Below are 24,402 nucleotides of genomic sequence, written 5' to 3' on the forward strand. Positions count from 1 at the left end.
AAATCCTCTTTTCTGCCCAGCCTGGCACTGGGTGGATTTCCATCCCTCACAACCCACAGAAGCCCACCTGCTATAGAACTAACAGGCCTGGTTTCTGGGCTTAGGTGCTCTGGGTTTGAATCCTGACTCTGCTATTTATAAAGTGGCTTCTATAAAGGTGATTTTCTTATCTGTAAAAGGCTGACGATAACGTGGGGTGCCTTCCTGAGAGTATTAATCGTGTAAGTAAAGTGATCAGCACAGAGTCCAGCCCCCAAACTGGGCAGCCAGCGCCCCAGGGAGAGGGGCTGTGCACGCCTCACATCTCCAAATGGGTCACGCACACACAAAGCTAAAGGAAAGGCAAGGTGCCTCGCCGTGTGGCTGAAGCCAGCTTGCGGAGATCGCCACTTGCAGCCACGACGCGGTGGTGGGGTCGGGCGGGAAGCAGCCGCTGGTGTAAATACCGGCTGAAGAATGTCTGAGGTTCTTCACGAGGGACTCATCCGCCCCAGCCGTAAGCACCACAGTGCAGACACTTGGCAGACAGCGTCCTGCTTCAGGGATGGGTCCCCCAGGGGTCCCCTAGAGGGGCACAGCGTGACTCCAGAGACCTCACTAGCAAAGTGCATGGGAAATCCATCAGGAAGACAAGTGCAGACCCAAAGTGATAGGCATCCTGTGAAATGAATGAGCCGCCCTATTCTCTACTGTCTTGCCCCCAGAGAGGAAGACAGGCTACAGTACATTCTGGAATAAAGGACACTGTGGCTCTTGATTAGGTACTGGACCAGGGGAAGCAGCTCTAAAGGCAATTATTGTGACGACTGCCAAGATGCGCATCAACACTAACAATGCTGTCCATCAACATTAAATTTCCTGATCTTGCTCTTATGCTGTGATGCTTTAAGAAAATGCCTCGTGTGTACCAAATTCACACTGAAGTGTTACTGCCTGACAGCATGGCTCTAGGCCACTCTCACAAAACTCAGATGAAAACAACACACACACATGCACAAGCATGTGAATGTGTGTGCCTGGGGTAGCGGGGAGAGACTCAGTAAATGAGGCAAAATGCAGCTTGCTGGTGGGTGCTTGAAGGCCGTGCAGAAGAACTTTGTATGGTTCCTGTGATTTTTAAGTTTGCAATTATATAAAAAAGCTAAAAAGTCACAAAATGTTGACAGGTACATGTGTATTGATAGGTACTCACAGGATGGATAAGTAATTAAGCAAATATAGGAAATTATCCATGAAGACATATACGTGTTCACTGAACTATTTTTGTGACTTTGTTACAAATCCGAATTACTTCAAAATCATAAAAAACATACTTCAGAAACACCCATATTCATTTATTCATAAAGCACGTATTTCCAAGATAGAATGGCAAATGGCGCACATGCTCTGAATTTAAGAATTCTGCCGTCGAGGCAAACTACTCGGTGTGGCAGCCGTCTAATCAATGTGTCCATCTGGTGAGCAACAACACCTTTCTTGGAGGTGGTGTCTGAGCCACGGCTATGAGGCTGGAGAGAAGGCACCCAGGTGAGGAAGGGAAGGTGTGCATGGGGCGAGCACCAGAGGACAGCGAGACCCTTGCAGGCAGATGCCCACCCCTACAGCCGAGGGCAAGGAGGAGCAGTTTTGGTCGGTATGGATATCCAATCAACGATTCTTGAAAAAAAAGTTGAATCTTGACTGCCTGCAAGTTAAGAGGAGTTTCAACATAGAGTAGTTTTAATAAGTAAAGTAGATTTTGCAAAAGTTAAGAGGAGTTTTAAAATAGAGTAGTTTCAATGAGTAAAGTAATTTTGCAAAAGCATTTGCCACAAATAGGACACAAGTGTGGCATCTTTATTATTTAAACTCATGGAAGTTGGGACACCTGGGTGGCTCAGCAGTTTAGCACCTGCCTTCAGCCCAGGGCATGATCCTGGAGTCCCAGGATCAAGTCCCACATCGGGCTCCCTGCATAAAGCTTGCTTCTCCCTCTGTCTGTGTCTCTGCCTCTCTTTCTGTGTCTCTCATTAATAAATAAATAAAATCTTTAAAAAATAAAAAAATAAACTCATGGAAGTTGAAAGAGAAACATTGGACCTCAATAGGTAAAAAGCATGCATGTAAAAAAATCAAAGGCAAGTACAAATCACAAGGTTATAAACAAGAAAGTATCTTACGTCTGACTAGTTTTGACTAAACTCTTGTCTTTGTGAATGAAAAAAAGAAGGCCAAGTATGTGACTTACAAAAGCTCCCCATGCTTTCAATAATAAAGGCAATGGGTATGTTATCAATGTATGTACAGACAAAGTAAAATAAAATTGCATTTAAGCAGTTAAATAAAAAACAAGGAGAATCCATAAAAATATTAAATTAAATTAATTAAAATTAACCACAGAGAGATAAATTATTTTTTATTATAATCTATTTTTCTGTATTTTCCTAATTTCATAATAATGCCATATATTATGTATAAGTAAGAAAAAGACAGCGATTGAGTTTAAGGCCCTTTTTTATTCTGATTTTCCAATTGGCATAGTAAATTATGCCGTCAAAAATTTTGTTACTTGTACGAAATTCAGACTTACACCAAAATTTTCAGGAAAACAGCACATTTTAAGAACAGCATTTTAACATTGAGGTTTAGTTGACATACAACCTTAGGGTAGCTTCAGGTGCACAATATAACCATCTGATATTTGTATATACTGTGAAACAATCACCGTAATAGACCTTTTTTTTTCCTTGGGACGAGGACTTTTAAGATCTTAGCCACTTTCAGATATGCAGCACAGCCTCGTTAACTATGGTCACTGAGCTGGACGTCACTTTCCCATAAACGGCACAATCTGATGGGTGTGTTTTGGAGCAGAGGCAATGGAAGAGTAGAATTTAGCGTTTCTTTCAGGCTAACAGCCACACAAACTATTTCAGGCTAGGTAGCTGTAATCGGGGTGAGGCTCCAGGGGTCATCCAGCCCGTACCTGGGTTTTGTCCCCCCGGAACAGGGTCTCCCTGCTGGGGGAGTATCATTAGTTAAGGATAAAACTCCCTGTGGGGGGCCCTTGACCCCGGGTGATGTGGAGGAGGGGTGGGGGAGGAGGGGAGCCGCAGCCCCTTGGCTAACGCTGCCTGCTGGTTCCAGGAGGGTTCAGAAGACCAGGTCCGAGTTTCACGGGGGGCGTCCCCGTGGAGGCCCTGTGCCCCGCCAGCCTGCAGTCCCCAAGGGGAGCCCCAGGAAGGGGCGCTGAACAGGACGGCTCCCGCAAATGAGGTTCTGCAGCTTCTCGCTGCCGTCCACCCTTCGATCCCTGTCTGTGGCCGTTTCCTGCGTTTCCTGCGGGAGAAGCAGATGCGAGTGGTCTTTTTTTTTTTTTTTAATAGAAATTTATTTTTTATTGGTGTTCAATTTGCCAACATATAGAATAACACCCGGTGCTCATCCCGTCAAGTGCCCCCCTCAGTGCCCACCACCCAGTCACCCCCACCCCCTGCCCTTATTTTTTATTTAATTTTTATTTTTATAAATTTATTTTTTATTGGATGCGAGTGGTCTTGACAATGACCTGCCGGCGGCCACCCGTCCCCTCCCAGGAAACCTGTGTCAGCCCCGCACCCACCAGCCTCCCCAGGTGCCTCTCTTTAACTGGATGTTTCTATATTTTGTTGACCTCAGCAACCCAAACAGAAGAGAGGCTTCACCACAGCTTTTCTTCTTCCAAGTTTACAAGGAGCCCCGAAATTCACCTTGGCAGGAAACGCCGTATGGACACGGAGGTCACACTTACCACAAATTCCAGAAAAATGGTGCATTAGGCTGTTACAATATTGCCACTTTACTCACACGGAAGAGGCCTTCCTGGGAACACACTGTGTATAGGAACCGAGCTCGTCATCGCGGGGACACGATTCCTCCCAAACCGAGTGAATTTTACGGCCCCGGCAAACGCTCTTGCTAGGAAGTGAGTGTTATGAAACGGGTCGGAGATCACGGACAACACGCACGCTGCCAGGGGGCTTTGTTTGCTTCAGTGTGTTCCAAGGAGGTCAAAGCAACCTAAGAATCTCAAGATTTCTAAACAACTCCAGAAAATCAGGACACAGAAGAGCCCCGGGGAGAGGGGTGATGTGTGCATAACGGCGACGGCCAAGGGGACGGACACAGAAGCAGTTCTGTCGGCCTCGGTGGGGGCCCTGCACTGCACCCCAGTCTTTCCTGCGCTGCCCGCTCCCTGGGGGACCAGCGTGGCAGGTGCCACTAACACTGTGACTCTTTAGTGGTGGTGGACCTCGTCCTTAGGACGGAGCTGGAAACTGTGCAGAGACCTAGACTCTGTGCCAAGCCCCGGCTCCTGGGCTGGGCTTCATGGTCCAGCAGCACGTCCCGGGTGGGGCACCTGGGCAGATGAGACCCGACCCACGCAGACCGATTTCCTCAGGCGGGAAGGGGGACTGTGCCATAGGCTCACCGAGCCTCAGCCTTCGGGGATGCTCAGGCGTTGCTTGCGGATTGCTCTGCAAACTCTCCCGATACCGAGCACCTCAATCCTGGAAACGTGCCCCACCCGCGCGGACTGCTTGCTCCTGTCAGAGGACACGGACTCCTTCCAGTGCGTGTTCTGGGTGCCAGCGGATGACTGCAGACGGAAAGTCACACGTGCGTGCATCGCGCACATAGGGCCGCAGAGCAGGTCATCACAGGACATCCCATGGCGTCGTGCCCCACGTTGCTCAGCTGTGTCGTGGAAGACGTGCTACCGCGTGAGCCACAGCTCCGGGGAGGTGGCTTCTCCCGGCCTGTTCTGTGACCGATGCTGCGGGTGGTCCTGGAGTTACAGGGTCACGTGGGGCTCAGCACGTGCAGGCGTGTCCCTGCCCACGGTCGACCCTCGCTGACTGCTGCCTCGTATGGAGCGGAGGCATCATCGCCCGTGATAATTCACGCAGCCAGGTGACTGTACGAATTACAGACAGCGACCTCCTCGTGTCACCTGCTCGGGTGCAAGCCCAGGAAGCTTTGCCCTCCACCCGCAAAGCATACCACGGCGGGCCTTCGGCTCACCCATCGGGGGCGTCCACCGTCCCAGGACCGTCCCCAGAGCCGCGTGGCTCCCCTCACTGCAAGCGGCTGCATCGGCGGCGGCGTCCTGGGCCTGGGCCCCGCTGTCTTGGGGGGCTGCTGCTGGGCTCGCGGCCTGGAGGTCCCAGCAGGTCCTTTGGCTCCAGTGTGTGACCCCCGCATCCAGCCCGGTGGCGGTTCAGGTGCACGCGGGCAGTGAGACACAGGCCCCAGCCCAGCGGCACAGGCTCATGCTCTCCTAGTATGGCACGAGTCGCGGTGGGCCTCCTCTACACATGTGCCGGCCCCAGTGATGCTGCACGTCCCCCATCCCCAGCCGTTCTGCCCCAAGAGCCCCAGCTCCCCGGAAGCCCGGCGGGCATGCGGCTCTCCTGCCGGCCCGCCTCACTGTTGCGCACTGAGCAATCCCCGGGCCTCTGCTCCCGCCGCATCGCTGAGTTAGGCTCTGGGGTCTCACGCCTCCCACTTCTGGATTCGTGTGTGTGTGTGTGTTGCTGCTGTTCCGTCCCAGAGACCGTGTGTCGGCCTTGGCCTTTGACTGGAGGTGCGGAAATGTTTAGACTTCCTGCTTATGAAAGACATTTTCACCATTTTCACACCCACGGTAGGTGCTCCTGAAGATGCAGCGTCGCTGGAGACGGGCGAGCGGCCCGCGGTCCGCCGTTTCCCGGCTGGTGGCTAGTGATGGAGGAGGGGCTGCAAGTGCATCCAACGGAAGGCGGACCGGCCGAAGCACGACAGGTGTTCCTAGGAGCACGTGATCAAGGTGAGAATCCTCGTCCGTCACGGCCTGGGCTCCGACTGGGGGCAGGAAGGAGGCCGGGCCGGAGGCACTGGAGTCTATGGCACTAAACAACACAGTCCCTCCCTGGAAATGGGGACTGCCCGCCGTGAGCCGTGTGTCTCTAGAAAACTGAGGTCACCAGAGGGAAGGGGGTTTCCCTGTGCTCACACGGGGGTCACCGGGTGTCAACTTGCCTGTGTCCCAGGGTGCCCGCACGTTTGGGGGTTGCATCCAGAGGGGGTTTCTGGATGAGGTTAACATTTGAATCAGTAAACCGAGCAAAGCTGGTGGCTCTCCCCAGCGTGGTGGGCCTCATCTAAGCAGTTGAAGGCGTGGATCAAAGGAAAAGATGGAGTAAGAGGGGACCGCTTCCCAGACAGAGCGGGGGCCTGCCCGGCTGGCGCAGGTTCAAGCCAGGACCATGGTCAAGGGGCGTGGCCTCCCGGTAGCAGCCTCCTCGCCGCCCAGCCTCTGCATCCCGCTCGGTCATGGGCCTTCGTGCTTGCTGGGAGCAAACGTGTACTTTTAAGAGGAGCACAGCCGGATGTTGGGCCAGGACACATGCGCACTGAGGTAGGAATCGCAGAGAGAGCAACACAAGCCACCCTCTTATTTGGCTGGCTCTAAACAAAGGTCCCCTGAAACGCTTGCCAGAAAAGCCATTAGACGGGCTGTTCCAAGCAATTTCTCAGATCGAGTTGAGAAAACAAGTCAAATGTTTACTCACTTCCCCAAGGAAACCTCTTGTTCCTGCCCTGTCGCTCGTGGTCATAGGGCAGGGGCTCCTCTGACCCCGTGGGAAGCACCAGGGACAGGCTCGTTGGCCTCGCCTGCCATCGGGAACCGTCTAAAGCTGAGTTACGTGTTGACAGTACCCAAAACTGCTCCCGCACCCCCCGAGCTTCCGGAGCGGGCCTCCACGCAGGCGTCAGCGTCTCCCATGCCAGTGTTTAGGAAGGTGGGTACTGAGAGCCTTCTGGAAGCTTCTGGACGCTGGTGTCCACATGGGGAGCAGTCGAGCCTGCAAGAGGCCGCCGGCAAAGCTGTGCAATCCCGCGCCCGGCTATGAAGGCCCCTGAAGCAGGCGGACCCCTCCCCTCACATTCACCCCGTGACCTGGAGGGAGGCAGCCGGCAACCCACGGCCACGACTGGCTGGAGGGAAGGGGCTGCCCTGCTGCTTAGACGGAGGGCGGGCGCCAGGAGGGTGGCCAGGGCACGGGGGCCGGGAGCTGGGGTGTTCACCGTCCCCACAACAGCCCCCTGGGGCCTGCCTCCCTGCCCCCCAGACGGAGACCGGGGCGCTTTATCAGAGAGGCAGCAGGTGGCCTCAGCCCGCGGCCGAGCTCGGGTGCTGTCCTGCGTGCCCCGACCCTGCTGCCCGGGCCCGGGACCGCGGTGCCCCCGGTGTGTCCCGCTCAACAGCGCGAAGCTGTCCAGGACTGGAGAGCCCCGTCCTAGGACGTGTCCCCCGCGACCCCAGGGGTGCTGGGCCAGGCCCCCTGCATGCCAGGGACGACGCCCAATGCCCCGGAACAGGCTCCTAACAGCCTGCGGCCTCTGCTGCCCTGAGCGGATGTGGAATATCTTCCCCGTGATTTGGGTGCATCTGTTGCCCCTCTCATCCCGCGGGGTGGAGGCAGGCGGTCCAGGGCTATGTGGCCTTGTCACCTGCTTGCATCCAGCCGAGGGCCCCAAACGCAGGGCACTGCAGTCCGTGCCCCGGGGGACATCGTCCCTGCTACCCTTCGCTCCCAGGAAGCACTGCCTCCGTCCTCCCTCCACCCTGAGAGTCTGCACCCAGAGCTCTGGGGCTCACGACCCGGGCGACCCCTGGGGCTCATCCCACGGCAACTGACTCTGGCTTCCTGGCCAAGTCGGAAGTCTCACTACCTGTTCCCTCTGCACCTGGACGTGACCTCGTAGTGTCAAGACGCTCGCCCCCTCCCCCACCCCTTATGACAGTTTGGGTCCTGTGACCAGGAGGGTGGCAGGCACTTGCTTCCCGCTTGGTGCGGTGTGGCCGGCGGGGGCCAAAGGGTCCCTTCAGACACGCCCGGCCGGTGGATTCGTGTGTGTGTGTGTGTGTGTGTGTGTGTGTGTGTTGCTGCTGTTCCGTCCCAGAGACCGTGTGTCGGCCTTGGCCTTTGACTGTATTGCAGATGCGGCCGCACGGCTTCCCACTGCCGGGGAAGTAGCCGAGCTCCCCGACAGCTGGGTTCTGCCGTGGCCCGCGGCCTCCACGGTCACAGACACCCCGGGCCGACTCCCCGTGCTCCCCGACACGGAGCGCGCACTTGCCCTGCAGGTGCCATGTGGACCCCGCCCCCATTTAAACGTTAAATCCAAGCCAGACAGTCAGGCGTCTCCTACTCCCCCTTTGTCACATTTGACAGAACAGGGAGGACACGTGTACTCGCCATGCGCCAGGCTGAGACACGGTAAGACAATCCCTTTGTGGTTGAATTTTTCAGATTATTGCAGAAAACTGGGCAGCGGTTGAGCACCTGCTTTCGGCCCAGGGCATGACCCCGGAGTCCTGGGTTCGAGTCCCACATCACGTTCCCTGCGTGGAGCCTGCTTCTTCCTCCGCCTGTGTCTCTGCCTCTCTCTCTCTCTGTGTGTCTCTCATAGATAAATAAATAAAAAACCTTTAAAAAAAAAAAAGAAAACTAACAAAACATCATAATAGATTCGTGCCATTTTTTTAATCCGAAAATATATTTTTTCCCACGCTCCTTGTAGGGAAGCTGTCCGCAGTCACACGTCTGGGGACTGTGTTGCATGACCCCCAACCTCACCCCCAGGCCGCATTACAGAAAGGAAACCCGGATTCAGGTAAAGCAGGAGGCAGGATGTCCTAAGCCCAGGCTGACGTGAGGACCATCTGGGGGGCTCCTGCGGCCACCGCTGGATGGATGGGGCTCCAGCCACGGGCTGAGCGTGGGTGGATCTGCTGTCCGGTCGCTGCCTCCAAGGCCAGTGCACCACGGGCTCCGGGAGCCCCATGCTCTGTGCACACGTGCACACGCATCCTGATATGCGTCAGGGGCGGCCTGCGTCCTGGCCCAGTGGTGACCTAAAGTCTCCCCCAAAGGTCTGACCCTCTGCACTTGAATCGCCTGTGCAAAATCCACCCACAGCTCATGCTTTGGTGCGTCGTGCCACCCTAACCCATCCTTTGCCACTTGGACACGGTGCATCAGGCTACGCCTCAACGCTGCCCGATGTAAGCCGAGCACCCAGTGCAGGGCCCTGTGCCCAGCACGGCCACCGACAATCATTCTTTCCGGCATCACTGCAAATGCAAGGTGCCCGTCAGTGTGCTCATGTATCCTGCTGGACCCTTTTGTAAACAAGAGAAAGGACCCATTCGAGGTTCAAGTGAAAATCTTCGGAAATCACAATAAGCTTTGTGGCTCTACTATTTTTTTTTAACATGAATTTGTATATTAAAAATGATCATTTACACTGAGGAAAATAATTCTTTCTCAAGGGGGTAGCATCTCACCTGTTTCTGACAACCGAAGAAAAATAAGGCAACCAGGGTCCTTCACACGCACCTAGAGGTTAGGGTGTCTCCATCTCAAGGGGACAAACTCAAAGCCACTCAAGCAAAAGTGGAAAATCTCTGTAGCTCAGAGGATGAGATGGCCCCAGGCATGACCTCAGCCTTGACCCAAAACCCATAAAAAATGAGTGAGGTCCAAGGACTCCTCGTCCCAGTCCTTGTCCTGCAGACGTCTACCTCTACAGGGCTGGCTGCAGCCTCAGACAGGCCCTCTCTTCATGGTCACAACGTGGCTGCCGGCTGCTGCTGAGACTACAGCATCCTAGGTTCGCAGGGCAGGTGGGCGAGGGACCCCTTCCTTGCAGAGACGCAGGAAGCCTCTCCTCACCCTTCAGTGGCCCTTCCCGGACACTGTGCCCATCCCAGGGCCCTCCTCGTGGCCAGAGGTGTGGGACAAAGTGGCAGAAGTCGGCCAACGAAGGCGCACCTTCGTTCCAGGAATGAGGACCTGCTCAACCAGACCATAAATTCTAGAAAAAGATATTAACTGGTGGTTCCTCTGGAGCAAACACCCAACATCACCAAAAACATGGGGGGAAGGTGTGGTTCATATGAAACGACGCCTAAGGGACACAGATGCCGCCCAGCTAACGCATCATGAGACCGTAGCCTGCTGGAGTCACGGGGCTCCACGGCTCTGTGTTCACGTTCTCCTCGATGACCGATTCTTCCTAGCCCCTCACTCACCTGAGGACGGATCGGTAAGTTCCCTGCCGGCCGACGACCCAGAGCCTGAGGGGCGTTTGATGGTTTGGCGCCGGGGAAGGCAGCCGCTCGGCGACCCCCGCGTGCCGCCGCCCTGTAGGGAGTGTCGGTGCCAGCCAGCTGACCCCGGGCCCCAAACCCGCACGTGGTGGCCGAGGCCCCAGATGCTGGACCTGGGAGCCAGGCTCTGCGGGAGGTGATGAGGCCACGAGGGCGCAGCCCGGGAGGAGGGTCGGTGCACGCCCCCAGACCCTGGCCCAGGGCCCCCAGGCCCCATACCCTCCCGCCCTGAACCCCGGCCTCCGATGTGGCAGCGGGGCTCCCACCGGGCGGGTGCAGCCTCGGTCTTGGGCTCCCGCCTCCAGGACGGCAGGAAGTGATGCGACCCTTCGCCAGCCACCCGGCCCCGCACCTCCTAGAGCTGCCCCAGCACTCCGACGCAGCCTGCGAACCCGTCGGCTTTGGTTTGTTTGTTTTTTTCTCAACTTGAGGTCCCTGGAGAGAGAATTTAAAGCCCAAACAATTACTGAAGAGCGCGGTAGGCGACCACAGCTGGCGGCTGAAGAACGTCAGCCCTGGATGGGAGGCCATGGGAAGGCTCGCCGGGGGCCCAGCCGTCTGGACTTCCTGGTAACTGTGAGCCGTTTTAAGGACAACTCTGTCAGGATGTTGGACGGGGTATGGTGTTCCTCAAAACATTGTTTTTTACCTGAAATGCAATTTTTTTAAAGATTTTATTTATTTATTTATGAGAGATACAGAGAGAGAGAGAGGCAGAGACACAGGCAGAGGGAGAAGCAGGCTCCATGCAGGGAGCCCGACGTGGGACTCGAACCCAGGACCCCAGAATCACACCCCAGGCTGAAGGCGGCGCTAAGCCGCTGAGCCCCGCTGACTGCCCCCTGAAACACAAGTTTAGCTGGACATAGTGTGCCCTCCTTTGGCTCACGACAGCACATTGTCATACGGGGCCCGCACAAAGCTCTGCAGGATGCCTCCCAGTGGCTCCTGGCTCACAGGGGGGACCTCAGCCACGTGGCCCGGCTTGGAGGCGCCTGCCCTCCCCAGGATGCCCACACCTGCTGCCCGCGCCCCCACGCCCTGCTCCTGCCGGCTGACCACGGGCTTCCCCTGGAGCCCCATCGCCTGGAGCTGCTGGCCGCGACACTCCTCTTGCTGGAAACTGTCAATTCCAGAGCGCACGTCACATCCTCGGTCCCCCGTGGCCCTCCCGAGCCCGGGTGGCAGTTTTATTACACGGCAGCCTTCAGTAAGAGCTAAGCACCCCTGGGTTCATTCTCAGCAGAGGTCTGGGTGTTGGGGGGGTGGGTGGCCGGAACCGGCTGCACCAGGAGCCTGGGAACCCAGGGTCCGGGAGCCCCGCTGCCCCCCAGACTCCCACCACGTGGCCCGTGGTCTCCACTGCAGGATGTGCTAGCCCACAGGAGCTGCTGGAGAGCGACCGCGCTGTTCATCCCTGGGGCTTGCCTCCCACTGGGGGGCCAAGCACTGAACCCCTGAGGAAGGGCGCAGGAGGCCGCGCAGCAGGTGCATGGGCCTCGTGCGGACGGCGCCTAACATACCCCTGAATTTGAAACTCTCGTCTCAGGCCACAGCAAGTATTTAACAAAGGAGCAAATACGTGCAAGAATGAGGGCACCGGGGGGTCCCTGGGGGGCTCAGCGGTGGAGCGTCTGCCTGCGGCCTAGGGCGTGACCCCAGGATCCCGGGTTCGAGTCCCATGTCGGGCTCCCTGTATGGTGCCTGCTTCTCCCTCTGCCTGTGTCTCTGCTTCTCTCTCTCTCTCTCTCTATGCCTCTCATGAATAAATGAAAAAAAAAAAAAAACACAGGGACCAGACTCAGAAGCACGAGTGTCAAGAACATCAGCACTCCATCAGCACTCCACGTGTTGACTTTGCTTCTTGGTCACTATCACTCGGTCGGGGCTCGCGGCTTCACGGGCAAACCTGCAGGGACATCTCCTGCCTGTTGTTGTCCGCATGCAGGTGGCTCTGGAGGCTGTGACAGCTGTTCACAAACGTAGGTTCTCCTCTTCAAGGACATGCTGGTGATCCGCGGTCGCACTGCGTCTAATGGGCAGGGAAGGGCCTTCTGGCTTTTGCACGACAGCTGTCTTGTCTGTGATGTTGTAGTCATGTCTTCATGAACAGATGAATGTATTAATTTGAAATCATTTTAGTTTAGAAGCTTTGCACGTTCTGGTCCACTTCGTAGAAAGGTATGAAATGTGCACAAATTGGTTGCGGGAAATCACAATAACTGTTGTGTCATGAGTTATATTTATTACGGAATCAGGTTCCCCAATCTTAAACTCATCTCGGAACATGAATGCTCAGTGATGTTGCAGAAGCGCTGGAGTGGGGAGCTCATCCCCATCCCTCCACTGCGGGGACAACGCAGCTGGCAAAGGACTGGCAGAAGCACTGAGGGGGGCACTTGATGGGATGAGCACTGGGTGTTATTCCGTATGTTGGCAAATTGAACACCAATAAAAAATAAATTTATAAAAAAAATAAAACAAATAAATAAGTACATTAAAAAAAAAAGAAGACTAGCAGAAGCAACGTTTATGGAACCTTGAGATTTCATGGAAACCCTATAGACCAAGGGGGTGATGAGTGAGGGAAGAGGCTTCGAAGGCTGTTGGAACAAGCTGCGGTACATGTGGCCGCCTGCCTAGCTACCCCCACAGCCCAGTGTCTTGGGTTGGAGTAACTGTCCAGGTGGCATCTAGTGACAGCCTCCACCGCCTGTAGTACCTTGGGCGTCTGGGGCAGAGGACGTTGGATGGGACAAGCAGAAGAAGCCACCAGGAGCCCAGGAAGCAGAAGGCTGGTTATTCTGGGAAGTCTGAAGCCTAAGATGTGTGCCCAGGGCTGAACACATGCTCAAAACAGAGCCAAGAGGACCCTGCCTTTGTGCTCACAGGACTGGAGGCCATGGCAGGGTTACACGTGGCTCGGTGTGGCCCTGGAGGAGTGTCCCACTCAGGTCCAATCTGCAAGCACTGGGAGGTTTTTGTCTGTCTTTTATCCCCCAGGTGTATCATTGACTCCCCAGCAACTCACTGCAGACCACTGAGGTAGCCGGATAGTGACCTCAGGGCGCATGCACAACAGGGAAGTAGCATTTGTAAAGAATTATTTGGAAAAGTCACTACACAAAGGGATGACTGCAACCCCCAACAGTCAACAAGCAGCACACCCACCCAGCACGGGGGGAGAACCCAGTCCCCAGAGTCACCACACTACAATATTCAATCACACCGACTTCCATCAACAAATTACAAGGCAGACAAAGCGGCTGGAAGGTACGGCCCATCCACAGGAACAAAGAAGTGGACGGAACTGATCCCAGGGAGGTGCGTGTGTCGGGCTTGCCAGCCAGAGACCTTTAAATCAGCCACATTGACACGTTCCCTGAGTCTGGGCAGCCGCTGGCAAAGAATGAAAGGAAACCAGGGGAGAGATGTGTGAACAAACAGAGAGCGTGGAAAAAGAGTGTTATAAAAAGGAACCACAGGGCACCTGAGTGGTCAGTTGGTTGAGTGTCTGACTCTGATCTCAGCTCAGGTCAGGATCTCAGTGTCATGAGTTGGGTTCCACACGGGGCATGGAGCTTGCTTATAAATGGAGAAAAAAGAAAGAAGAGAAAGGAAAAGAGAAAAGAGGAGAAAAGAAAAGAAAAGAAAGAAGAGAAGAGAAGAGAAGAGAAGAGAAGAGAAGAGAAGAGAAAAGAAAAGAAAAGAAACTAGAAAAGAAAAGAAAGCAGAAAAGAAAAGAAAAGAAGAAAAAAGAAAGAAAAGAAAGAAGAAAAGAAATAAAGGCAAAAGAAAAGAAAAAGAAAAAGAAAAGAAAAGAAAAAAAGAAGAAAAGAAAAAAAGAAAAAGAAAAGAAAAGAAAAGAAAAGAAAAGAAAAGAAAAGAAAAAAGAAAAGAAAAAAGAGCCAAACAGAAATTCTGGGAGTGAAAAGCACAGTGGTTGAAATCAAAACTGCCAGAAGGGTTCAAAAGCAGACGCAAGCTGTCAGAAGAATCAGTGAAATCATTGAAATGACCCAGAACAAGGGGTGGCAGGAAAGTCCCTCAGTTCTTCTGGGCTCCAGCCACCCTTCTGCTACTTGTTCTTTAGGACACTTTGCTCACCCCTTGAGAAAATTAATGCGGCCTCACGATCCTGCTTCGGACCGCCCAGCGGAGTCTGAAGGCGGAAGAACCGCAGCTTGCTTTATCCTTCGGTTTCTCCAAAGCCCTTCTGTAGAGTAAATAAAGCAAAAATTTGTCTTCACAAGGCTAAGAATATAAGTCATCAAAACTGAAGCAGTTCAACAAAGATTGGACACATAACAAACTAAAAAGTGGGTTGTCCCAAGTTTCAGTCTAGGGCTACTTCTATGGAGAAGCTACTTGTATGAAAAGCCAAGTATTCGTTTGGACCCATTCACACCAACTATGTATTCAGAAGCCATTTAAGTTTGTCCTGGTTTTCTAGAAAATGTTATGGATTGTTCTAAATGAAAAGAAAGTGTTTTCCTCTTAAGCATCACTATAATGTGATATAATTGGAAACTTTATAATTTACATTTTAATATGTTTCGGCTGAACTTGGATCCCTATGATTAATTTACTTTTGTACAAAATTTGGAATTTGACAAAATGTAAAATTGTCGATCCATTCCTTTAGAGAAGAAAGTTTGATTAATGATTTCCATCCTCTTTTATACTACTGGACAGGTACGATGATTAGCATAATTGCTTCTATTAACAATTTTGTTAATAAGAATACCGATATTTTGAGTATTTAGCATGATACAAATACTATATCAATTCTAAGCAGACATGGTCTTCTGGGGTCCTAACCGAACATGTGAAGGAAAATCAATTCAATTTATACATAAAGAAATTGAATCTGAAAAGCTTAAGAAGTCTGCCCAAGGATGCGCATCAGGAAATGGCTGAGCCAAAATTTGAGATCAGATCATCAAAGCCAGGGCCCCCTCTTTCTGTTCGTTCTGCCATCATTTTAAACTGATTGGCAAAGAGGAAAGTCAGCTGCCCATGTGATCTTTTGAATGGTCAAAATAACAGACTCCTAAAACCCACGAGGAACAGTGACTTCAACCATTCACAAATATTTTGGGTCAGGTCTGGGGTCTCTCATTGGGGTCTCTCTACTAACTGGTCATTATAACAACAGCAAATACAAACGGGTTAAGTATCTTGAGCCAATTCATTGAGATAATTTTCTGTCCCCGTAGCAAGACCTCAAAGTATGACTACATGATGCAAGTTTTAAGAGGAAAGAGGATATTTAGAGAGAAATAAATACACCTAATAACAGTTTGCGGGCATTTGACAATATTTTAGAAATTTGCCTTGACATTAGGAATTTATAATTGTTTTAGCATCCATTACTTTCCACATGAACAACGGATAAAATCAGACATACAAGCAGCCACCAGGAAGGTGAGAGACGAGAGACGACACAGCAGTGATGGGCAGTAAGAGGAGACAGTTCTTGGATACAAGTAGGAAATGGCACTTTCCCAAACTTTGCAAACTTTGTTGTGGTTTCCATGAAATTCCAAGCAGCAACTGTATCAGCCATATTTCTGCATTGGTAATGTTGAAAGCAACATATAAAAAAAAAATGTTCCAGAGTTGCTTCCCAAATTATATTTTCATTTGACAAATAAATTTAAATTACTTTATACATTTCCATTAATGCTTTATCATCAAGATGGTGAGGCATTACATGTTTTCCCCCTAAGATCAGGAACAAGGCATGGATGTCTCCTCTTATTGCTCTCACAACATCATTCTGGAAATTCTACTTAGCATGATAAGACAAGAACAGCTAATAAAAGGTATGTACAATGAGAAGGAAGAAATAAAACTGTTTGCAGATGATGTGATTGTTTCTGTAGAAAATCCCAAAGAAAACACAACTAAAAACATTGTAACTAATAAATGGTGACACGAAGGTCGCAAGACATAAGGCTAATAATATACAAAAGTCAATTGCTCTCAACTACAGCAGAAATGGCAATCGGAACTTAAAACTAGAAACACAACATGATTTATGTTAGCACCAAAAACATGAACGAAAAACAGGTGAGTTTCTTCAATTAAGGACAGTTCTCAAAAATGGCCTTCAGTTTTTTTCTCTCTACTGTTCTTTCTCATATACCCTACTTTTATCCTTTCAAGTAAACCTTAACTTTTTTCCTTAACAGTAACAACTACCGGTTCTTGAACACTGACTGTACGATTTCCAATGTATATATTTTAAGAAAAACATGATGAATTTTTTTTGAAAGCCCTAGCAACTGCAGTGGCCTCGCGGACAGGTTCTGGCTTCATCTGTCTTTACCACTGAGGAGGCTGAGTGCGGGCAGGTGCAGTGACCTCACCAGGTGCAGTGACCCAGGCAGGTGACCCGAGCAGGTGCAGTGACCCCAGCAGGTGCAGTGACCCAGGCAGGTGACCCGAGCAGGTGCAGTGACCCCAGCAGGTGCAGTGACCCAGGCAGGTGACCCGAGCAGGTGCAGTGACCTCACCAGGTGCAGTGACCCAGGCAGGTGACCCGAGCAGGTGCAGTGACCCCAGCAGGTGCAGTGTTCCAGTGTCCCAGTGTCCCATTCAGAGCTACTCGCGGTGCCGGGCATTTGCAGAGAAGCCTCCCACCAGCGGCCTGCAGGGCGGATTCTCAGCTGTCGCCTGTGCAGTGCACGGCCCTGGCCACCACGCTGGGGACAGACTCGGAGGGAAGAGCGTGAGCACCAGCCCGGGTGGCCAGGGCGGCCTCTGCTCGCCTTCCCTTTTACAGCTCGGCGTGGTCCTCTCCCAGCACCTGCACCCTTGCTGAGATTGTGCAGATGGGGTGCACACGGGCACTGTTGGGGGGAGGGGGGTGCAGACGGGGCACAGCTGGGGGCAGGGATGGGGGTGCAGACAGGGCACTGCCGGGGGAGGGGATGGGTGTGTAGATGGGGCACTGCTTGGGGGGAGGGGGGTGCACACGGGCACTGCTGGGGGAGGAGATGGGGGTGCAGATGGGCCACTGCTGGGGGAGGGGATGGGGGTGCAGATGGGGCACAGCTTGGAGAGACGGCCAGAGTCTCATGCAGGAGGACACCAGGGCTGGGGTGACACGGGGCAGATTGTCCCCTCGAACCCCCTCTGCCCCACAGGGGCTGGTGTGGAGCTTCGGTGCGAGGATACGTTGCCTTGTTGGGAACCACCAAGTTCATCCAGCATGTTCTAGAAGCAGGACTTCCGGAGGGCTGCGGGAAGGCCTGGCGCACGCTTCCTCGGTGAGACGGTGTGTCCGTGCTAAGAGGGACCCTTCTAACCCCAACCTTTTAAAGCACATGGAAGCTGCTAAAAGTGCAGAGCGACAGGAGGAGCTCTTACCCAGGAAAGTTACTCTGCGAGACCCTGTGGCTGGTGAGCCACGAGCCGTCCACACCCTCCCCCTCAGTGCAGGGCAAGCACCCCGCTGGGGACAGGCTCCGCACCCCCCAGGCCTGCACTGGGTGGAGGTGGCTCCTGGCACCTTCGTTTCCTGCAGACGTCCCTGGCAGGTGTGCCCAGAGGATTGGAGCTCCCTCTCTCCTGCACCCCTCTTGTAGGGTTGGGGCTCTTCCCGGATGCAGCAGGCTGACGGTACCGAGGCCTGTCTGACTCATGGGGTGAGGCTCCGCACCGGGAGGGACAACCCCGAGAAGATCAGGGGCCTCAGCTCCAGGAGAAGTGGACGCATCCTTGCCAGGCCCCCGTTCCCTGGTGCAGAGGTGCAGCGTGTGTGTCCAGCGGGGTTTAAGAGCACAGAGCCCCGCAGCATCCCCGCAGGGAGTGGCTTCTTGGGGACAGAGCCTGTGGAAGCTGGTGCCCACGGTTCATCATCCAAAACGGCAGAGGCCCCAGTGCTGAGCCTTTGAGAAGCGGCCGGTCAGCTATTGACGTGACCACGACATTCAGAAGAACTGCCCTCCGGGGGTTGAAAGTAGCCTCAACAAGGGCGAGCATCCTGTCCCTGCCGAAAAGCCCGACTGTAATGGGACCAGGCTGTGGGAAGGCTTGGGGGCCCTGCGAGGACGGGCTGGCCACGCGGGGAGGGGTGGGCGGGAGAGGCAGGCGGGCCAGGTGCCCAGCCGGGCGTGGGGGGCAGAGCCAGGCCCACCGGGTTTGGGCTCAGGGTGGAGGCAACAGGCGCCGGGCTCGCCAGGCCAAGTCCCCCAAGCAGAAGCAGCAAGGCCTGGGGGTCTTCAGCGTCCAGGCCCACGCAGGTGCTCTATGGGCCGCACGTCCAGTTCTCAACACAACATGACTGGACCGACGGTGCAGCCCTCTTGCCTGTCCTAGGTCCCCGGGGTGGGGGTGGGGGGGGGATGGCAGGAGCCTTCGGCCCGGAGCCGCCAACGTGTGCAGACGAAACCAGGCCCTGAAGGCGTGGGCTTGCCTTTGCCAAGGGAGGGGAGAAGCGAGGCTGCCGTGGTCTGAGTGCCCGGGCTTCCCCCTGTTCCTGAGATTGGGGCTGGGCCACGTCCCGGGGGCCGGGGGAGGGGGGGCGCGTCCTGGCCGTGGAGTCCTCATGAGTGGGGCTCGGGAGGCGGCGGGCTATAGGCCGGGAAGGGGGCCCTAGGCGGACCCCACGTCCCCGGCTCCGGGGTCCCGAGCTCCCGGCCTCCCAGAGGGCGAGCAAGGATCGACGTCTGTCGCTGGGCTCCGCCGGCTCTGGTCCAGCGAGGCTGAGCACCTCTCTGGCAACACCCGCCCTCCACGTGCTGAAAAGCCCCGGTTCAACCCCGCCCCCCCCCCCCCCCCCCCCCCCGCTTCGGGGGGCCGCGCAGCCAGTGATGTGCCACCGACCACCGCCCCGCGGGGGAAAGACCAAGCTTTACTTGTTCCCCTGCAGAGCCGCCGCCTGGGACGCACCTGCTGTCGCGCTCAGGGACGGGTCTGCTGCTGCTCATCGGATTATTGTAGTCTGCAGCCGATGCAGGCGACGGACGCTGCAGGGATCATAAAGCAGGTAAAGGAAAGAAATCTCTGTACCTGTTTTCTTTGTCATTCAAAGCGTCAGACCCTTAACCTCTAGGCGGGTGGGGGGTAGCCAAACGTTCTGGGTCTCAGAAGGCCCTGCCTCTGCCGCGGAAAGGGGTCAGCTGTGACTCTGGGAACAAAGCACGGGTGTCTGGCCACTGTCCTGCGGTTTGCAGCCCCCTCCCCGTGAGGGCGGCATCCTGGGTACCCGCGGAAAACGCCCTCCGCCCGCTGTCTCCACTGCCAAGGTCAGGAGCGCTGTTCCTCTCTGGGCACTGGGCTACGCCACCGTGACCCGAGCCCGCTCCTTCTGGTCTCCGCAGTCGCGTCTTAATCGATGTGCATTTACTTCTGCAAGTCCGCCCAGGAGCGTCCGGCCCTCAGGGGTCCCTGGGTTGGCCACTGGCCTTCGGATTCCCGCGAACGGCGTTGGACGCCCTGCCTTGCGGGGCTGCAGAGGAGGTGGGTGCAGGAGGGGGATGAAAAGCACCCAAATCGAGGGCAGGGTGCTGTCGGGAAGGGATCGGGACTCTGGAGGGAAACACGGCACGTTCTAGGGAGGACGCGATGTTTAGACGAAGGATGCCACACAGAGCCTCGCTGTAGCGGGAGCCCAGGGCACAAGCAGACAGCGGGGAGGGTGCGACCAAGGACGTCTTGGAGACAAGGACTGAGCCTGTTGCGGAGGAAGCGGCTCATCTCCGCAACGGGTCTCATCGGTGCATCCGTCCGTGAGCGTCAGGGGAGCTGGACCTGGTGCCAAGTCCACACTGGCAGCCGCTCCGTCCTGGGTCTCTGCGGGTTGCCCAGCTCTCAGCCACCCCGCGGTGTGGACGCCTGCTGTCTCCCTCGGATTCCAGGCTTGCGGGGTCGGGAGGGGGGAAGCGTCTCCTGATGCCAGGCGGCCCCCCCAGCGCATTCACCCCTGGCCCGCCGGCCTCTCCGTGTGTGCTCAGCAGCTGTGGCACACCCAGGCCCTGGCCACAGCGGCCCTGGAGATGTGGTGTGGACATGGGTGCTGGGCCCCCTGTCCTGCCCGCGGTGACACCAGCACCCGGGGAGATTTGTTCACGCCCGCTCCCCTTCCTCCTCCCTTCCCATGCTGGTCACACGGTGCGGCCACGGCGTCCAGCTTCTGCGGCGATGAGGGACAGACGCTGGGCTGCCTGCCCAGCTTCTGGCCGCAGCTGCGTGCAGGTGAACATTCCTTCCCTCTTACCCGGGGTTAGTGCCTGGAAGGTGGCTTCCACACGACGAGCAGCAGATATAGTAGCTTTTAGAGAAAAAAAAAATTTTCTAATTAAAAAAAAAATGATCTTTGGGTTCAAGGTGAGGCCACATGTCTTTTTTTAATTTATTTTTATTTTTATTTTTTTACATATTTTTTATTGGAGTTCAATTTGCCAACATATAGCATAACACCCAGTGCTCATCCCGTCAAGTGCTCCCCTCCGTGCCCGCCACCCAGTCACCCCCACCCCCCGCCCACCTCCCTTTCCACCACCCCTTGTTTGTTTCCCAGAGTGAGGAGTCTCTCATGTTCTGTCTCCCTTTTTGCTATTTCCCACTCATTTTTTCTCAGGTTGTACTACAAAGCTGTGCTCATCAAACACAAGATGAAGGATGTCACACAGAGCCTCGCTATAGCGGGAGCCCAGGGCACAAGCAGACAACGGGGAGGATGCAGGAGAGGATGTCTTGGAGACAATGATGGAGCCTGTCGTGGAGAAAGCGGCTCAGTGTGGTCCTGGCAGAAAAACAGACACATCCATCAATGGAACAGAAGAGGAATCCAGAAGTGGACCCTCAACTCAACGGTCAAGACCATATATTCGACCAAGCAGGAGAGACCATCCACTGGAACAAAGACAAGTCTCTTCCATAAATGCCTCAGGGAACTCCAGACAGCCACATGCAGAGGAGTGAACCTGGACCACTGTCTCACACCAGACACAAAGATAAACTCAAAATTGATGAAAGATGTAAATGTGAGACGAGATTCCGTCAAAACCCTGGGGGAGAACACAGGCAACGCCCTTCCCGAACTTGGCCACAGCAACTTCTTGCAAGATACACCCATGAAGGCCAGAGAAACAAAAGCAGAGATGAACTATTGGGACTTCACCAGGATGAGAAGCTTCCGCACAGCCAAAGAGACACTCAACAAAACCGACAGACAACCTCCAGAATGAGAGCAGCTACGTGCAAATGACCCGTCGGATAAAGGGTCAGCATCCAAGATCTCTAAAGAACCTATTCAACTCCACAGCAGAGAAACCAACCATCCAATCCGGAAATGGGCAAAAGACACCAATGGCAACGGCACAGAGCAAGACGTAGACGTGGCCGACAAGCCCATGAGAAAGTGCGCCACATCACTGTATTTCCATCAGGGAAATACAGATCAAAACCACAAGGAGATCCCACCTCACAGCGGTGAGAATGGGCAACATTGTCCGGACAGGAAACAAGTGTTGGAGAGGATGTGCAGAAAGGGGAGCCCTCCTGCACTGTTGGTGGGACTGTGACCTGGTCAGCCACTGTGGGAAACTGTGTGGAGGTTCCTCAAAGAGTTAACAATGGATCTGCCCTACAACCTAGTAATTGCACTGCTGGGGATTTACCCCAAAGATACAGATGCAGGGAAACGCCGGGACACCTGCACCCCGATGTTTCTAGCAGCAATGTCCACAATAGCCACACTGTGGAAGGAGCCTCAGTGTCCAACAGATGATGGATAGAGAAGCTGTGGTCTATGTATACAGTGGAATATTCCTCAGCCATTAGAAATGACAAACACCCACCATGTGCTTCGATGTGGATGGAACTGGAGGGTATTCTGCTGAGTGAAATAAGTCAATCGGAGAAGGACACACATTCTATGGTCTCATTCATTTGGGGAATATAAAAAAATAGTGAAAGGGAATAAAAGGGAAAGGAGAAAAAATAAGTGGGAAATATCAGAAAGGGAGACAGAACATGAGAGACTCCTAACTCTGGGAAACGAACAAGGGGTGGAAGAAAGGGAGGTGGGCGGGGGGTGGGGGTGACGGGGTGGCGGGCACTGAGGGGGGTACTTGACGGGATGAGCACTGGGTGTTGTTCTATGTGTTGGCAAACCAAACTCGTATATATACATGATTGCATGACCGATGTAGAGATGACCAGGTTATCCCAGATTATCTGGCTGGAGCCCATGAAACCATAAGGTCCTTATAGGAAGGGGGAGGATCAGAGTCCAAGAAGGAGAAATCGAGGTGAGCACAGAAACTAGAGGCTGGGGGTAGAGGAGGCACGCCCTGCCAAAGAGCCTGGGTGTCCCTAGAAGCGAAAAGAGGCCAGGAACCAGATTCTCCTCTGAAGACGGAGAGGTTTGAGGCCGTGATGACATCTTGATTTAGACTTCTGATCCCAGGTCTGTAAAAAAATAAAAAATAAGTAAAACAGGTAGCTAAATTGTTGGTCAGAAAGTTTGTATCCATTTCCATTCCTGCCACGTAGCAAACCGTGCATCTCTGTGCAGATCCAGGAGGCACACACTCACAGGCAAGACATCAGGTATGACGTCAGCAAGTGTGCACTTACTTTATGTACCTTGTGCTTCTTTTCTTACTGAGGATTTGATTTTTTTTTATTTTTCCTTTTTCTTTTCTTTCTTTTTTTCTCTTTTCTTTTGATGTTGTTACTGTGGCTTATTTCTTCTCTTTCGATGATTTCCCCATTTATAATGTTTGTCCAATTGCCTCTGAGAATATTTTTTAATTACTAGTGTGAAAGGGCAGTTTCTTTAAGAGTATTAATACTTTTAGATTGTTTGTATTTTAATTGCTTTTTAAAATTATGCTGTTAAAAAATAAAATAAAATTATACTGTTTCTTGTTTCACCTTATTATAACTTGTGTCTTCTTTCTCAGGCAGGTCTTTTACTGCCTTAAAAATGACTATGTCCTTTAAAAAATGTTTCTTTTTGAATATTTTCCTGTTAAAATGTAGTTATAAGCTAATGCATTGTTTTAGTTATGAGTACGACAATTTAGCTGGCCAGTTTTCTCAACTCTCCTATGTTTATAATAATGCCTTAATCTTATAGCAACATTGATAAACAAGAATTAGCCTGTTTCCTCAAAATCACTTTTTTCCCCTATTTATCTGATCTCTGCCATGCTGAGTCTTTTAATTATCATTTTATAATCCAGCTCATCATCTAAAATAGTAAGCTCACCATTGGTTTTTAAAAATATTTTTGGAGATACTTTTTTCTACCAGATGAATGTTATCATCATTTTACATAATTACACATTCCATCAGAATTCCTTTTTGGTTCTATATGGATAATTTGGGGAGTATTAAAATAATTCTGATGAAAAAATACACTGTTCATCATCATTTATGCACATGGCCTTTTCTGTATTTTCCTACATTCATATCCTAATGGACCCAATGTTTGTCCATATTATAATTGAGCTCATTTTGTCCCCTATGTAGCAGCATCTTGGGTATAAATTTATAGCAATGTCTTAAATACCTGTAAAGCTGCCTCTACTTTCAGAAGTATGACCATCTCAGCCCATCCCTGAATCCCCTACAGAAACAACCATTGTGAATTTTGTGCATCTTGCAGTCTTCCCTCCCAGTTATAATAGGTGTTCAGAAAATGTTATCATATTCTATGTTATACGCCATGACTTCCTTTCTAATGCTTCAGGTTTCAATTACAAGCTGAGGACGGATGCAGGACATTCATTTTCACCCCATATAATATTTTTTTAAGATTTTATTTATTTATTCATGAGAGACAGAGAGAGAGAGGCAGAGACACAGGCAGAGAGTGAAGCAGGCTCCCTGCAGGGAGCCCGATGCAGGACTCGATCCCGGGACCTTGGGGTCACACTCTAAGCTGAATGCAGATGCTCAAGCCCTGAGCCAGCCAGGCATCCCCCGCATATAATATTTTGTTGGGTGTAAGACTTCAGTTTAATTTTGTGTTTTTCTGTGGATGGATATTTGAGTTGCTTCCATTACTTCAATCATGATGAAACTATGCATTTAATCACATGACACCTGGCATGGACTTAAAAGACCAGCAATAAATAAATAAATAAACAAACAAATAAACAAACAAATAAATAAACAAGCAAATAAATAAATGGAAAATGAATTAGATGAAACACAGGTGGCCAGGTGTTGAGGACACTTGAATCGGGCTGAAGCAT

At 52.7% G+C, this 24,402-nt stretch overlaps 1 long non-coding RNA gene across 1 annotated transcript; it reads right to left on the minus strand.

Annotated features, from left to right (window-relative positions):
• Positions 1-2,475: 2,475 nt before the first annotated feature.
• Positions 2,476-3,973, minus strand: LOC119869622. The gene is made up of 2 exons (XR_005371155.1): positions 3,770-3,973; positions 2,476-3,318 (listed from the first exon to the last, which is right to left on the minus strand). It is a non-coding gene; the product is annotated as an uncharacterized LOC119869622 (long non-coding RNA).
• Positions 3,974-24,402: the final 20,429 nt, after the last annotated feature.

The sequence above is a fragment of the Canis lupus genome, chromosome 16 (assembly GCF_011100685.1).
Source record: "Canis lupus familiaris isolate Mischka breed German Shepherd chromosome 16, alternate assembly UU_Cfam_GSD_1.0, whole genome shotgun sequence".
Taxonomy (NCBI): Eukaryota; Metazoa; Chordata; class Mammalia; order Carnivora; family Canidae; genus Canis; species Canis lupus.